Source organism: Staurois parvus, unplaced genomic scaffold (assembly GCF_062004578.1).
Source record: "Staurois parvus isolate SC_StPar_1 unplaced genomic scaffold, SC_StPar_1.0 ptg000204l, whole genome shotgun sequence".
NCBI lineage: Eukaryota > Metazoa > Chordata > Amphibia > Anura > Ranidae > Staurois > Staurois parvus.
In genome coordinates, this window is record NW_028318000.1 from 5,318,445 (window position 1) to 5,332,791 (window position 14,347).

At 40.3% G+C, this 14,347-nt stretch overlaps 1 long non-coding RNA gene across 1 annotated transcript in view; it reads left to right on the plus strand.

The window, feature by feature from the left end:
• Positions 1-604: 604 nt before the first annotated feature.
• LOC149461396 (uncharacterized) overlaps positions 605-14,347 on the plus strand; it is a 67,197-nt gene continuing 53,454 nt past the window's right edge. The window contains exon 1 of the long non-coding RNA XR_016312877.1: positions 605-775. This is a non-coding gene — a long non-coding RNA (uncharacterized LOC149461396). The remainder of the gene's footprint in view (positions 776-14,347) is intronic.

Genomic DNA, 14,347 nt, shown 5'->3' on the forward strand with positions numbered 1-14,347 from the left:
CAATTTCTTTTTTATTCTTGCAAATCCCATGAAGACACTAGCAAACGTTTAACTTCATTAAAAATAATACACAATAGAAGTGATGTTACGGTTGCATGTAATTTCTCAGTGAATGAAAGGTGTTCTAAGACTTCTAAGACAGGTGAAGTTTCTGACATTACCACCCAACATCTCCACCTTTTCCAATCACAGAACATTTTGCATTCATTGAGAGAAATGCAAGACGCTCTGTGAATGCCACCTGTGCCGAGCATGCAACTCCTTGTGTTCCCTATGCAGCAGGGCAGTTTTCAGCACTAGACCTGGAAGACAGCAGCAATCATTTTAGTAATGGATTTCCAGCTTCCCCAGGGATCCCACAGTTATACATACATTGGTAGAAGCCGGTCCAGTGTGCTATAAAATCCATATCTAAATTCAGCTTTGAAGTGGTTCAAAGTGGATCTAAAGGCAGGACCTTCTCTGCATTCATGTAAAACTATTTCACTACTTGTAGTGCCCCTTCACCTCCCTAAGTACTTACCTGAGTCCTATCTTGATCCATTGATCCAACTGCTCTCCTTTCCTCTCCTCACAGGACTCCATTGGCTCCTGCTGCTGTCAATCAAATCCTGTGAGGAGGGAGTGGGGGTGGGGCCTAGCCCACAGGTGCGCCCCCATTGGAAGTGGCTACATATGGTGGCACACAAAGAAGAGGAGAAGCCTAGAGCACCGGTGGGGGACCCCAGAACAGGAGGTTTGGCACCACTCTGTGCAATACCATTGCACAGAGCAGGTAGGTATAACATATCTGTTATTTTAGAAATAAAATTAAGATTTACAATCACTTAAAATTGCTTTTATATAGAATACAATGTCATTATTTTCTTGAATTAATTTTCCTGTTTTGACTTATAATATTAACATTAGAGGAGAATGATGGTGAATTATATACTAAAAAACAAAGCACAGTATGCAGCATCTTATGGTATGTGCAAACAGGCATCTTTACAAAAGGCAAGAATAAAACTGAAAGGAAAGAGATTAATTAACTGTTCCATCTTTCAATACTTCTCAGCTTAGGCTTTAATCAGTGTTTAATCCTTCATTAAACAAGGCATGTCAATATGGTATTTTTTGGCCACATTGGACCCTCTAGCTACTACTGTTTGACCCAAAGCCAGTTTAATAAGCTGACACCTACGCTACCTTACCTAGCACCTTCATCATGGATATAATATTGTAGTGCATGTTGCTGTTATAGTGATTATTATTCTTATTACAATTAAGCTAATTAAAAAAGCAATTCAGTATTTTTAGAATTAAGTAAATGCAGTATTCTGTACATCTAAGGCAGCCACTTGCAGAGTTAATCCAATAAATTTGGCAGTCTATTTCATTTGGGATTCATACAGCTGTAGAAGATATATAATAGTTTTTCATATCTTTTTGTGTTATAGTCAGGACTAAGAAATACACTTTAAAAATGTTGTAAAATAATGCATTTAAATATTTTGTGTAGTCAGAAGGCAGGGCTTTAGTTTTTTTTTGTATTTGTGTCTGTTCTTGATTATAAGCATTTCAGAAAAGCCTGCTGTGCACAGAGCTCAAAAGTTCAAGCTAACGTTTACACACACAAAGGAGAGACTTCTGTACACTGTATATCCCAGAAGGACAGAGAACCAAACAGGCACACATTTTCTGCTCTGACCACTTGTTAAAAAACCTCATAATCATTGGGAATCTGTTGTAAAGGGTGTACACTGTATAACACGTTTTAATAAAATGTACACTATGTAACTATATATGAAAATAAAAGCTATAAAATAGCTAAAACTATTATAGTTATCTTTAAAGGTAATATCTAGTGATTTGTTCATATTGTCTATTTTTATACAATGGTAAGGAATAAAACATTTTTTCTTAGGCCTCTTTCACATAGGGCCTCTTTTCTCTTTTTTAAGTCTGCAAACGTGCAGATAACGAAAAAACCCATAAGTGACATGGGGCCTACTGCGGCAGTGATCTGTTTGCCTAGCAGGGGATCTGTCCGCTGATCTCCGCTGAGCAGGAGAATGACCAGTCTGTGTCTGCTCCACTTATGTCTCTCCTCTATAGGCAGTTGGATGTAAATGGACCGCCTGTCCATTTTCATCCGAATACCATTCGATCCACTAGATGGAAGGGGAATAGATCCCCATCTGTCTCTTTTTGGCAGATTGGATGTAGATGGGTGTTAACAGACACATATCCGTTTACATTCGCTGGTCCATAGAGGAGAATAGAGGTCCTGATCGGGTCCACTTGAAAAACGGACAGTCGGACCTGATTGGAAAAGGGCCATAGGTAAATGTAATACTGGTTATGGCACAAGACTCATAGAAAGGCACAATTAATCCATGAGACAAGCTTTAACGTGCATGTAAAGCTGAAAAACGTTTCTTTTTTGGTTTTGGATAAAATAGGGAAGGTTAAAACCTGGGTCTGTTTGTTTTTTCACTGTCTGCGTCCTGTTGGGGAAATTTCCCTTCATTTCCTGTTCTGGAGACACAAAAGGAAGTGAGAGGAGATCTCAACAAATTTCCACAAATCAAGTGAAATCCTGATCTTGTCACTGAACCAGGTCTCCCTCTTGGCAGACTATAAAATTTTGGACTTCCCATCATTCCCCATCTTGGTGACTATGAATCTCCCTAATATGGACACAGATGGTAAAAAAAAAACAAAATACGACAGAGATTCTAAAAAATTTGGGGATAGAGATGAACAATGCTTGCAGATAGTTACTTGTAGGCAAGTTGCCTGTTGCAGTTTAGTTAGGTGCTACCCCAGCCAGTAGGGTTGAAGTTAACTGTGCTTCCTGGGTTTTTCTCGGTGGGCTTCCTGGGCCTGACACACTGATCATATAGTATTGTAAAAGGCACAGGGGTCTGGATCCCAGGAGTTCCTGCTTGCTGTGACCTCTGTGGGACACCTGCTACCATGTAGGGGGACTGCTGAGACCTGCAGTCCACCCCAAAGAGCACTATCAGCTAAATACTGCCAAGATGGACTTTTACCTGTGCAGGTAAACTGGGTCAGCCACAAGCCTAGTTAGCGATTAGGGATGTTAGGAAAAAAACTGGTATTGTTATCTGGAAAAATAGATTTCAGAAAAGCTTTTGAAACTTTTACCATTTCAGTCTTTGCAGATGACACCAAGCTGTGCAGTGGAATAACGTCCTTACAGGATGTCTTCAATTTACAAGCCAACCTCAATGCACTGTTTAATTGGGCAACTATGTGGCAAGTGAGGTTTAATGTTCATAAATGTAAAATTATTCACCTGTGGGGCTAAGAATATGCATGCATCATACATACTAGGGGGGGTACAATTGGAGGAATCAATGGTGGAGAAGGATCTGGGAGTTCTGGTAGATCACAAGTTTCATAATGGCATGCAATGCCAAGCTACGGTTTCTAAAGCGAGCAAAATCCTCTCTTGTATTAAAAGAGGTATAGACTCCATAGAGAGAGATATCATATTACCCCGATACAAATCATTAGTAAGACCTCATCTGGAATATGCAGTTCAGTTTTGGGCACCAATTCACAAAAAGAACATTGGGGAACTGGAGAAAGTATAGAGAAGGGCAACCAAACTGATAAGAGGCATGGAGGAGCTCAGCTATGAGGAAAGATTAGAGGAACTGAATTTATTCTCTCTTGAGAAGAGGAGATTAAGGGGGGATATGATAATAATAGAGATCTCCTGCGCTACTAATAAATGATAGATCAAGTGTGTGGGAGCTGCTAGCACCTAACCATATACCAAGTGGAAATAATGAATAACTAAATAAAATGATGCAGCGCTACCCTAAAATAACCATGAAATACAATATAACAAAAAAATTGCAGGGTAAATAACACAAGTGACAATTAATCAGTGAATCGATCCTCTCTGGGATCTAAAGTGAATAATAAACGTGATCTCACCTGGTATCAAGACCAGGAACCAAGATCATGTTTATTATTCACTTTAGATCCCAGAGAGGATCGATTCACTGATTAATTGTCACTTGTGTTATTTATTTACTCTGCAATTTTTCTGCTATATTTTCTTCATGATTATTTTAGGGTAGCGCTGCATCATTTTAAGGGGGAATATGATCAACGTATAAATACATCAGTGGTTCATATAGTGAACTCAGTGTAGAGTTATTCACCCTGAGGTCATCACAGAGGACAAGGGGGCACTCTTTATGTCTGGAAGAAAAGAAATGTAATCTCCAAACACAGAAAGGTTTCTTCACAGTAAGAGCTGTGAAAATGTGGAATAGACTCCCTCAAGAGTTGGTTCTGGCCAGCTCAGTGGATTGCTTTAAAAAAGGCCTGGATTCTTTCTTGGATACACAGAATATAACTGGTTACTAATATTTATAGGAAAAGTTGATCCAGGGAATATCCGATTCCCCCAAATATCTGGGGGATCAGGAAGGATTTTTTTCCCCTGCAGGAGCAAATTGGATCATGCTTTGCTGGGTTTTTTGCCTTCCTCTGGATCAACTGTGGGTGTAGGATTATAACTTTTTTTTTTTAATGGTTGAACTAGATGGACTTTTGTTTTTTTTCAGCCAGACTAACTATGGTGTCCTTTTATGATGCAGCGGTAAATGACCGCTGCTCAGTTCTCCGGCATTCTCGGAGAACACAGTTCTCCTCTGTATACCTTTTTATGAAGTTGTGTAGATCAGTTCTCCAAAGGAAGGAGAAGTGATCTACAAATGCTGGAAAATGGCTGCTTTTACTATAATCTTGTGAGATTACAGTAAGAGATCAGTCAAACACTGTTTACTAAGCAGCGGTAAATTACCGCTGCTTTGTTTGCGGTTTCTCTAATTCTCCAGCTCTGAGCTGAAGGATCTGGAGGGAGAACACAGATCACCAGTGAAGGGCTGACATCACTCCTTCATATACTGGCCATCTGTGTGCTGAGATGATCAGCAGAGAACATGTTCTCCACTGATCATCTCTGTTTCTTAAACCACTAATGATCGGAGATCAGCAACGATCCTCAGGATCGCCGCTGATCTCTGTTTCATAAAAGGACACCTATGTGAATATGTAATTTTGTTCTTTGCCCGGTGTGAAGTTACTAAAGAGCTGTAATCCAAGTAAGCAGCACATTCTGTACTTAGACTGCAGCAGTCAATAAAGCACGTTGGGGTATGAAGACCGCTCCATTAAAGCTAATACAGTGTGGAGTACAAACATAAGGCTACGAAGGGTAATGGTCAGTCAGGTCAGGTCAGTCCAAGCAGCCTGTCATGAAGTGTGTGCCTGTGATAGGTGGGACAGCTTCTTGCAGTGAGGGAGTTGTCGGCACTCTCTCTGAGAGTGGTCCATCTCCCATAACAATTAGAAAAGGTTAGCACCGCAGGGGTCTCTGGCCTGTGCACAGGTACAGAGTGGTACATCTCCCATAACAATTAGAAAAGGTTAGCACCGCAGGGGTCTCTGGCCTGTGCACAGGTACAGAAGAGGAAGAGCTAATGCAGAGCACGTATAGAATCTATGCTAGGTGCTCAGTGGGATCCCATTCAGTGACTGGGTGTGAGGTATCGGAGATACACTAAACAGGTGGAGTGGACATAGGCTTAGCATGTCCCTCCAAAATGCAACAGTTACAGTGAAGGTGTACATTGACACGGGGACAAGAGGACAAGGGACTGGAGTACAATGTTCAAGTTTATTGGTCAACAGTATACTGCCATTTCTAAAGTCATAGGTCCACCTTAAGGTTCAATATTCCCTGAAAACAGAGTTAGCCTTGTTCCAGGGCATACAGCACAAGCAAAGGTTCCCCATGTGCCAGAAAATGACCCTGTTCTAGGTGCCTAGCATAGCACAGAAGAAACCACCCCGGGGCAGGCCTCTCATGTGACCCACATTTGGCACCCAACGAGGAGTGGAATATGGGGTAAGGACTACCCACCTACCCTTACAAACTGGTCTTTGCATGAAATTAGAAGGGAGAAATCAATATGTAATTATGCCTGAAGAAACGTTGAATGAGCACTGCAAAAAAAGCACAGAATATGTAATGTGGTATGATGCAATCTGTTCAATGGTCAATGGATCCATAACATCTTATATGTGCAACAGGTAAAGCTCATGGCAATACAACATACAGTAGAACTATAAAGAAGGTGTGCTAAGTGTTCCCCTTTTCTCCTTTGTGTTATCCATATGTAAAGAACTATTGAGTTTAGAAGGTTTTTTGCTCTCATTTCTTGTCTCAGTCAACTGGGACACATACTGTAATAGGAAGAGGTAGAACTATTGTTAGATTTTTATTGCTGTCTGCATGGCTGATGTGGAAAGCCAACTAAAATATCTAAGTGCTTTAAAAAACCAATGTTGCTTCCTTGTATACATAGAAATGTTTTAGTTTTTTTATACTCCCAGTCAAGTGGAGAAGTGTAGAGGAGCCCAAGAGTTCAGGGCTGGTACATTATACAGGAGTGATCCATACTGTTTGCCATTCCTCCACTAGAACAACTTGCATCCAATTCTGGTTGGCACATAGGCTGGTATTAGTATATCAGTATCAGGATCATTCTGGCAGCCATCAAGTGAAAATGTATTGAGCTGAAGCATGTAGGCAATTCCTACCTTCCAGTGTTTGTGCAGAAGATTTTCAGCCTCCTAGAGTGCAGCCATCCATCAAGATTTATATGTGATTTGGTTGTGAACAGCTCCAGGTCAGCATGTGGGTGGCTGTGCTCTGACTAAGGGGCATAATGACCTGGTGATTTATGTTACTTTGATGCCACATACTGAACATACTATGTAACTAGGCCATGTCCTCGGGGATGTTGACAGAGATATGGTAGAAGCTAGATGGGGTATTCAGTAAAAGATTGGAAGCTAGAGTCATGAAACTATGGTTTGTAGTAACATTACTGGACTTGGTTACTGTTAGAAAATCTCCGGTGTGGACATGCATAGGACATGGAAACAAGGCTAAGCGACTCAACTATCCAAAATACAGGAACTGTGCAGTAAAATGACAGCAGGTGTTCTGCACTGATGAGTCGAAATGTGAAATATTTGGCTGTAGCAGGAGGCAGTTTGTTCACAAAGGGCTGAAGAGTGGTACAATAATGAGTGATTGCAGGCAACAGTGAAACACAGTGGAGGTTCCTTGTAAGTTTGGGGCTGCATTTCTGCAAATGGAATTGATCAGGATCTTCAATGCTGAAAAATACAGGCAGATACTTATCCATTATGCCATACCATCAGGGAGCTATGTGATTGGCCCAAATTTATTCTGCAGCAGGACAATTACACCAAACATACAATCAAGGTAATTAAAAACTATCTTCAGTGTAAAAAATAACAAGGAGTCCTGGAAGTGATGGCTTGGCCCCCACGTAACCCTGATCTTAACCACTTTAATACCGGGCACTTTTACTACCTTCCTGCCCAGGCCAATTTTCACGTTTCAGCGCTCTCACATTTTGAATGACAATTGTGCAGTCATGCAACACTGTACCCAAACTAAATTTTTATCATTTTGTTCACACAACTAGAGATTTCTTTTGGTGGTATTTAATCACCCCTGGGCTTTTTATTTTTTGCTAAATTAACAAAAAAAGACTGAAATTTTTGAGAAAAAAATGTTTTTCTTTGTTTCTGTTATAAAAGTTTGCAAATAAATTATTGTTCTTCATAAATTTAGGCCGAGATGTATTCTGCTACATGTCTTTGGTGAAAATAACCCAAATCAGTATTTATTATTTAGTCTGTAGGAAAGTTATAGAGTTCACAAACTATGGGATATATCTGAAAATTGATCAATTCTGAAGTACTGACGGCCAATCTAATTTCATGAGGCCCAAAATGTCAGAACAGTACAGATATCCCCCAAATGACCCCTTTTTGCAAAGTAGACAGCCCAACGTATTTCATAAGAGGCATTGAAAGTTTTTTGAAGTTGTAAGTTTTTTTGTCATAATTTTTTGGAAAATGAAGAAATGTAAAAAATTGTTTTCACAATTTTTTTTTCTTTTTTTTTTACATACTGTCACCAGTGCAGTACAGCGTCATCATATAACTAGTGTGGCGGTGATCAGGGACACTTACCGGTGACAGTATGAAAAAAAAATTATTACACTATGACCACAGTAGTATAATGTTACCATAGTAACATTGTACTACTTTGTGGAAGTGATCGGTATTTTTTTTTTTTTGATGCACGATATAATTGCTTATAGCAAATAATTTCTTTGCTATAAGCAAGCATTTAACTAAATGAAATCAATTAATTTGTTTTTATTTGTTGTGATTAGCTGTGATTGGCCACGGCTAATCACATGACACAGATGAGCTGTGATTGGCCCAGTTTGTGCATGGGATCACTGTGAACAATCACAGCTAGTGACACAATTGTATACAATGGATGGCATGAAAGGAAGCCATCCATTGTTTACAACTGTCATGTGACCTGCTGTGATTGGTCACAGCAGGTCACATGGTACTGGCAACAGGCCTGATCTGTCATCGGCGGTGTCCGAGGTACACAGTCGGTGACAGATCTCGCCACAGCGCGGCCCTGTGGGCACATGCAAGGTGTTATCCAGGAAGGATGTCATATGATGCCCACACAGATCAACGTGAGTCCCACCCGGCCATCATTTTCCTATTGGCTGGGTGGGAAATGGTTAACATCATCGAGTCTGTCTGGGATTACATGAAGAGACATAAGGGTTTGAGACAGCCTACATCCAAAGATCTGTGATTAGTTCTCCAAAATGTTTTGAACAACCTATCTGTCAAGTTCCTTCAAAAACTGTGTGCAAGTGTACCTAGAAGAATGAAATAATTGTTGCTGTTTGGAATGCTAAGTGTGAACACAACAACTTTTGATTTGGTTTGGATTTGTCTTTTGTGTTTGATAAAAATGAACTATTAACACTTCTATTTCTGAAAGCATTCTTAATTTACATTTGCATTTTTTACACCTGCCTAATACTTTAGCACAGTACTGTGTATGTATACAGGGGTGTATTTACCACAAGGCAAACAAGGCACCCGCCTAGGGCAGCATTGTTCAGGGGGGAAGCACCTCCCCCCACAAGTACAGATGAAAAAGGGACACGCATGCCATGGGAACCAGGTGGGATCCGAGAGAGGATGCAAGCTGCTTGATGGTGTATGTAGAGCCTAACTCTTGTTCCCGGGTATGTCGGAGCAGGGGCAGACTGAGAACTCATTGGGCCCCCGGGCAATAGGGGATCATGGGGCCCCTGTGTCCTTGCCCAAACTCAAAAAAGCCTATGAAAAAGGTACCAGGGGCATCTCATGGGGCCCCCTACTGACCCCGGGCCCTCGGGCAGTGCCCGAGTTTCCAAATGGTCAGTCCGCCCCTGTGTCGGAGTTGTGAAGATGAGTATCTTTTTCTCTATCGCCAGGGGGGCAGCAATGTCAGGCTCTCTCTTCTGGAGGGGGAAGGGGAGAGGGGCTGTTGGTCGGTGTCAGTGGAGGCAGACAATTTTTGTGTTACCTAGAGCAGCACAAAACCTAAATACACTAATATATATATATATAAAAATGAGTAATTAGAATCGTTCTCATAAACAGCGCTCTGTTATACTGAATTACCCAAATCTCTCTGGCAGAGAACAGGACATTACAAAAATGTTTTGTTAAAAAGAGTAACAAAAGGTTGGAGTGAGAGCAATCAATACTTCATTGGATGGAGGGTGATCTTGTTCTGTGTTACTGAGGTTGAATATTCCATTGTTGGCTTTATAACCATTCAGCATCAAGGAGGTTGATTTTCCACTGCTGGTTACTCACCAGCATCTGGTGAGTGTTCAATTCAATGGAGTGTTAATCACTGCAGGATCACAATGATGGTGGATTGAACAGCCTTAAAGGAATACCACATCACTGAAATGAACTGAACTTTATTCACAACTTTCCACTTTGGAAGTTTCTTTATTACCTTTTGTTTTAGTTGTTATTTTTTATGTTATTGGTTTACTTATGACCCTTTGATTTGGGGTAATTCAGTATAACAGAGCGCTGTTTATGAGAACAATTCTAATTACTCATTTATTTATATTTTATTATTCAAAACGGCTGCTTTGTTAGACCATATTTAATTAGTGTGTCATGTTCACCATTGTTTAAGTGCGGAGATATAGGCTGTTATTGCAGCTTAGACACACGTATATGTGTATAGTATATACACTTGAATATGGTCATCTTTATGTAAGTTATCTCATCAATGTGCGAAGGTCTCTTTCTTTCTGCAGCTTGTGAATATGTGTGTGTAGGGGTGTATTAGCTGTGTTTCCTGCCTAGTAGTACTGTCAGTGGTGGCCTGGCAGGGGGTGGGGGGGAGTGGAAGATCTCTGTTGTTAAACTCAATAATATTCTCCACTCACAGCGGGCTCCAAGCTGACAAGTGACTGTATTTAACCTTCTGCCCACTCAAGGTTACCTGCATAGGTTTCTCTGTAATGAGCATGATGGCTAGTTGCAGCCAATAAAAATCTATCATTAAAGCCGAACTTCAGGCAAGCAGCAAAATACACAGATGAAATACATATGAAACCATTTTACCCGTGAAAGGATTTGCATTTCTGCTCATTTGGCTCTGAGATTTACCCAGTCCTGCCAGACATCATAGCCATGCACACAACTTTTCTCCCATACAGTTAAAGGGGAACTCCAGGAATTGCTCACACAGGGAAGACTTTGTATTTGTATTGTATACAAAGTATTCTCTGAATGGGCAGAGGAGGGGAGGGGTGGGCAAAGTGGCTTCTGTGTAACAGAGCTCATCTTTTTTTCAGAGCAACAGGAGTATAGTAACAGCTGTACTCTCAGGGCTGAATAAAAATGTAAATAGTAAACAAAAGAGTTAAAGTATACCTAAAGGCAAAACATTTTTTTTTTTTAGTTTTGGATAAAGTGCAGATGGATTAGAACACCTGTCAGGCTTTTATTACTGTCTGTGCCTCCATTAGGGAGATTCACCCTCTCTGTTTGTCCTGTTTACCATTATCATCGAAAGTGAAAGTAAAAGAAATCCCAAATGTTGGATTGTCCCCAGAAAAGTAAAAGAGGGGAAATTTTGTAGGGATGCACCAAAATTTCGGTGGCCAAACATTTTGATTGAAAACACCCCTACCAGCCTTTGGCCTATATGCAGACTGACCATTTGGAAACTCAGCACTGCCCGAGGGCCCGGGGTCAGTAGGGGGTCCCATGAGATGCCCCTGGTTCCTTTTTCATAGGCTTTTTTGAGTTTGGGCAAGGATACAGGGGCCCCATGATCCCCAAGAGTTGTCAGTCCGCCCCTGCTTTTATGAAAATAAGCACCAATACAGGTGCCAAAAATAACCCTGCCCCTCACCGCCACCTGCCTTCCGCTGCTGCCCCTCGCCGCCGTCACCCGCAGCCGCTCTGTGGTTCTCAGCCTTATCTGAGAAACCACCGAACGATCCCAGCTCTGGGCATAGAGATATGTGAAGGAAAGATGGCCTCCACTCATCTCTATGCCCTTGGAGGACCGGAGCATCGTGACTTCAGGTTTCCAGCGCCTTGTAAACAAGGCCTTTTTTTTTTTAAAGCACTAGATCAATGCTTTATTTGATCTAAAGCTTTACATTGTACCCCATATCATATTATTGACCCCATATCTCTCCAAAAAGAGGACCTGTCCCTACTTATTTCTATCACAAGGGATGCATGCATTCCTTGTGATAGGAATAAAAGTGAATAAAACTTTTTTTTAAAGGGACAGTGTAAAAAAAAAAGTTTAAAGTGCCCCTGCCCCCCCCCCTTGCTCGCGTATAGTGGTGAATGCATACATAGGCCACGCCCACATATGTAAACGGTGTTCAAACCACACATCTGAGGTATTGCCACAAACATCAGAGCAAGAGAAATCATTCTAGCATTAGATCTCCGTGATTTTGATATGGTAACCTGTAGAAATTTTTAAAGAAGCGGCACCCATGGAAATGTTTAAGTACCGTAGTTTGATGCCATTCCACGAGTGTGTGCAATTTTAAAGCATGACATGTTGGGTATCTATTTACTCTGCGTAACATCATCTTTCATATTTTACAAAAAATTGGTGTATATATTGTAATTTTGTTTAATCATGTGTATTTTTTTCCAAAAAAATTAACATATGAAAAACATTCATTTTTAAAAACTGTCCATTTCGGTTTCAGTTTTCGGCCGAATTTTGGCACCAGAATTTGCATTTCGGTGCACCACTAAAGTTTTCATATAGGAGCACTAGTTCTGGTGACCTGGGGGTTCCCAAGGAATTCCCTTAATTTAAAGAGATTTTCTTACTTCCTGTTTTGGCTATGGGACAGGAAGCAAAGGTAAATCTCCCAAATGGAACATGGCAAAAAATAAACTGACAGGGACTATAACCCTCACTTACTCTAAAAAAGTATTGTGTATTGTTATACTTTAAAGTGTAACTCCACTTTTGTTGAGAAAAAAACTTTCTCCTCCGGGTGATCTCTGTAAATTGCAGGGATTTTAACAAACTTTGTTGCAGATTTTGTTAGGTCCCTTTCACACTGATACATTTTTCCTGCATTTTTATCTTGCAAGAAAAATGTTTCCTTTTAAATCCTATGGGACTCTTCACACCACTGTGCTGTGGGTGTGGTGCATTTTGAAAAGTTCTGAATGCTGCATCTTCAGTGCAGTTTTAAAAATGCAGCTCCCCATTGAAATGGATGGAAAACATGGAAAAAAAGCGACATTCAAAAATGCACCAAAAACGCCCATCGTTTTGCGTTCTTGGTTCGTTTATGAGTCACATGACTGAAAGGAATGATTTTCTTTTCCCCTCAGAGACCCCCGGTCTGTGGAGAGATTCCTGGTTTATCAGCAGAATTCTGGGAACACCCCTTGAACACGGGAATAATGGCAGCTTATGTTCAGAGATGTTCAAAGTTTATTAGACATTAATAAGATTATATAGACTACAGATAAAATAAGGGAGGGGGGAGCGAGTTTCAAAACTGTAACTTGTAAATTTCCATCATGAGCTAACTAATTGAAACATAACATATACATTTCTTGGTACAAATTGTTTTGGCTAACTTTCTGAAAAACAACCAGACAAAGACATTGTCAGGGTCATGTTAGCTTCTGTTGATACATCCTTGAACAACCAAAAACAGTTTCATTAAACTTCTAATATATCTGCAAAAAGCTAACTTAATACTTAAAATGGTGTACATAATACAAAATGGAAGTTATCTAGATCCTTTCAATCCCCTTTGAGATCATGAACATGATCTCAATTCTTTACCTCATTCATCTTTTTGTACATAGCCAGATAACCTTCATTTGTATTTTGCGGCTTAGTAGCTCTAGCAATGCAATAAATGAACATTTAAAACATAGATATAAAGATAAAACAAAAAACAATATCATGACTATGCTTACAGCGATACCTTTCATCCATGAAAAGATGGAACCAAATCCTGATCCTAACCAATCAAAAAGAGTTCATCCATCTTTTCCTATAGCTCTAGCTTCTTCCATCAAACCATCTACAGTACCTGTTCCCTGTGTTGCTTTATTATTTCATAATAATCTGGAACAGTCATTGTGGTATTATATATCCAAGTACAACATTCATAATCCTCTGTCATCTCACACAGACCTGTCAGAGCAGCACTCATACTTTCAATAGCTAATTCTTGCATCTCCAGCTGTTTTCTAATAGCTCTGGTCTCAGTATTTAGCAACCCTATGTCCTTAGAGTTCCTCTCCAGTATATCATCAATAATATTTGTGTAATTATTTATTTTGTTCATGAGTGTTATTCCCCATTCCGTGTAGGTAAGGAACCATGACCAAACCTTATCGCCTGTAGAGAATAGATCTACCTTTTCTTGTTTGGTTTCCCCTCTCTGTCTCAGAGTTAGTTGGTGTTTTGGGTATGTACTGGCTTTTACCTGGTGTTCCTTTTGGTCTATAGCTGCCATGATTGGCACTATTTGGGCTACATAGCACCAGCCCTGGACATTACTCGGTATCCAAGGGTAACAGATCTTACCACAACAGATATAGGTATTGTTTCCCAAGGAGATCGGCAATTTTTGTATTGCAGAATGAAATTCAGGGGTGACAACAAGTGTAAAATAAAAAAGAAGTTTTCCAAACATAGTTTTCCCCACATTATCTTGTATCCCTTCTAAACTTTCATTCAGGGTTTTACCATTTACTTGCCAGAGTTTCACAGAAGAAGTTCCATCCCTCCTTCCAGGATCAGATATGTTTAATATGGACTGAGAGCACATTCCCTTTCCCTTGTGGGAAGTATTCCCCA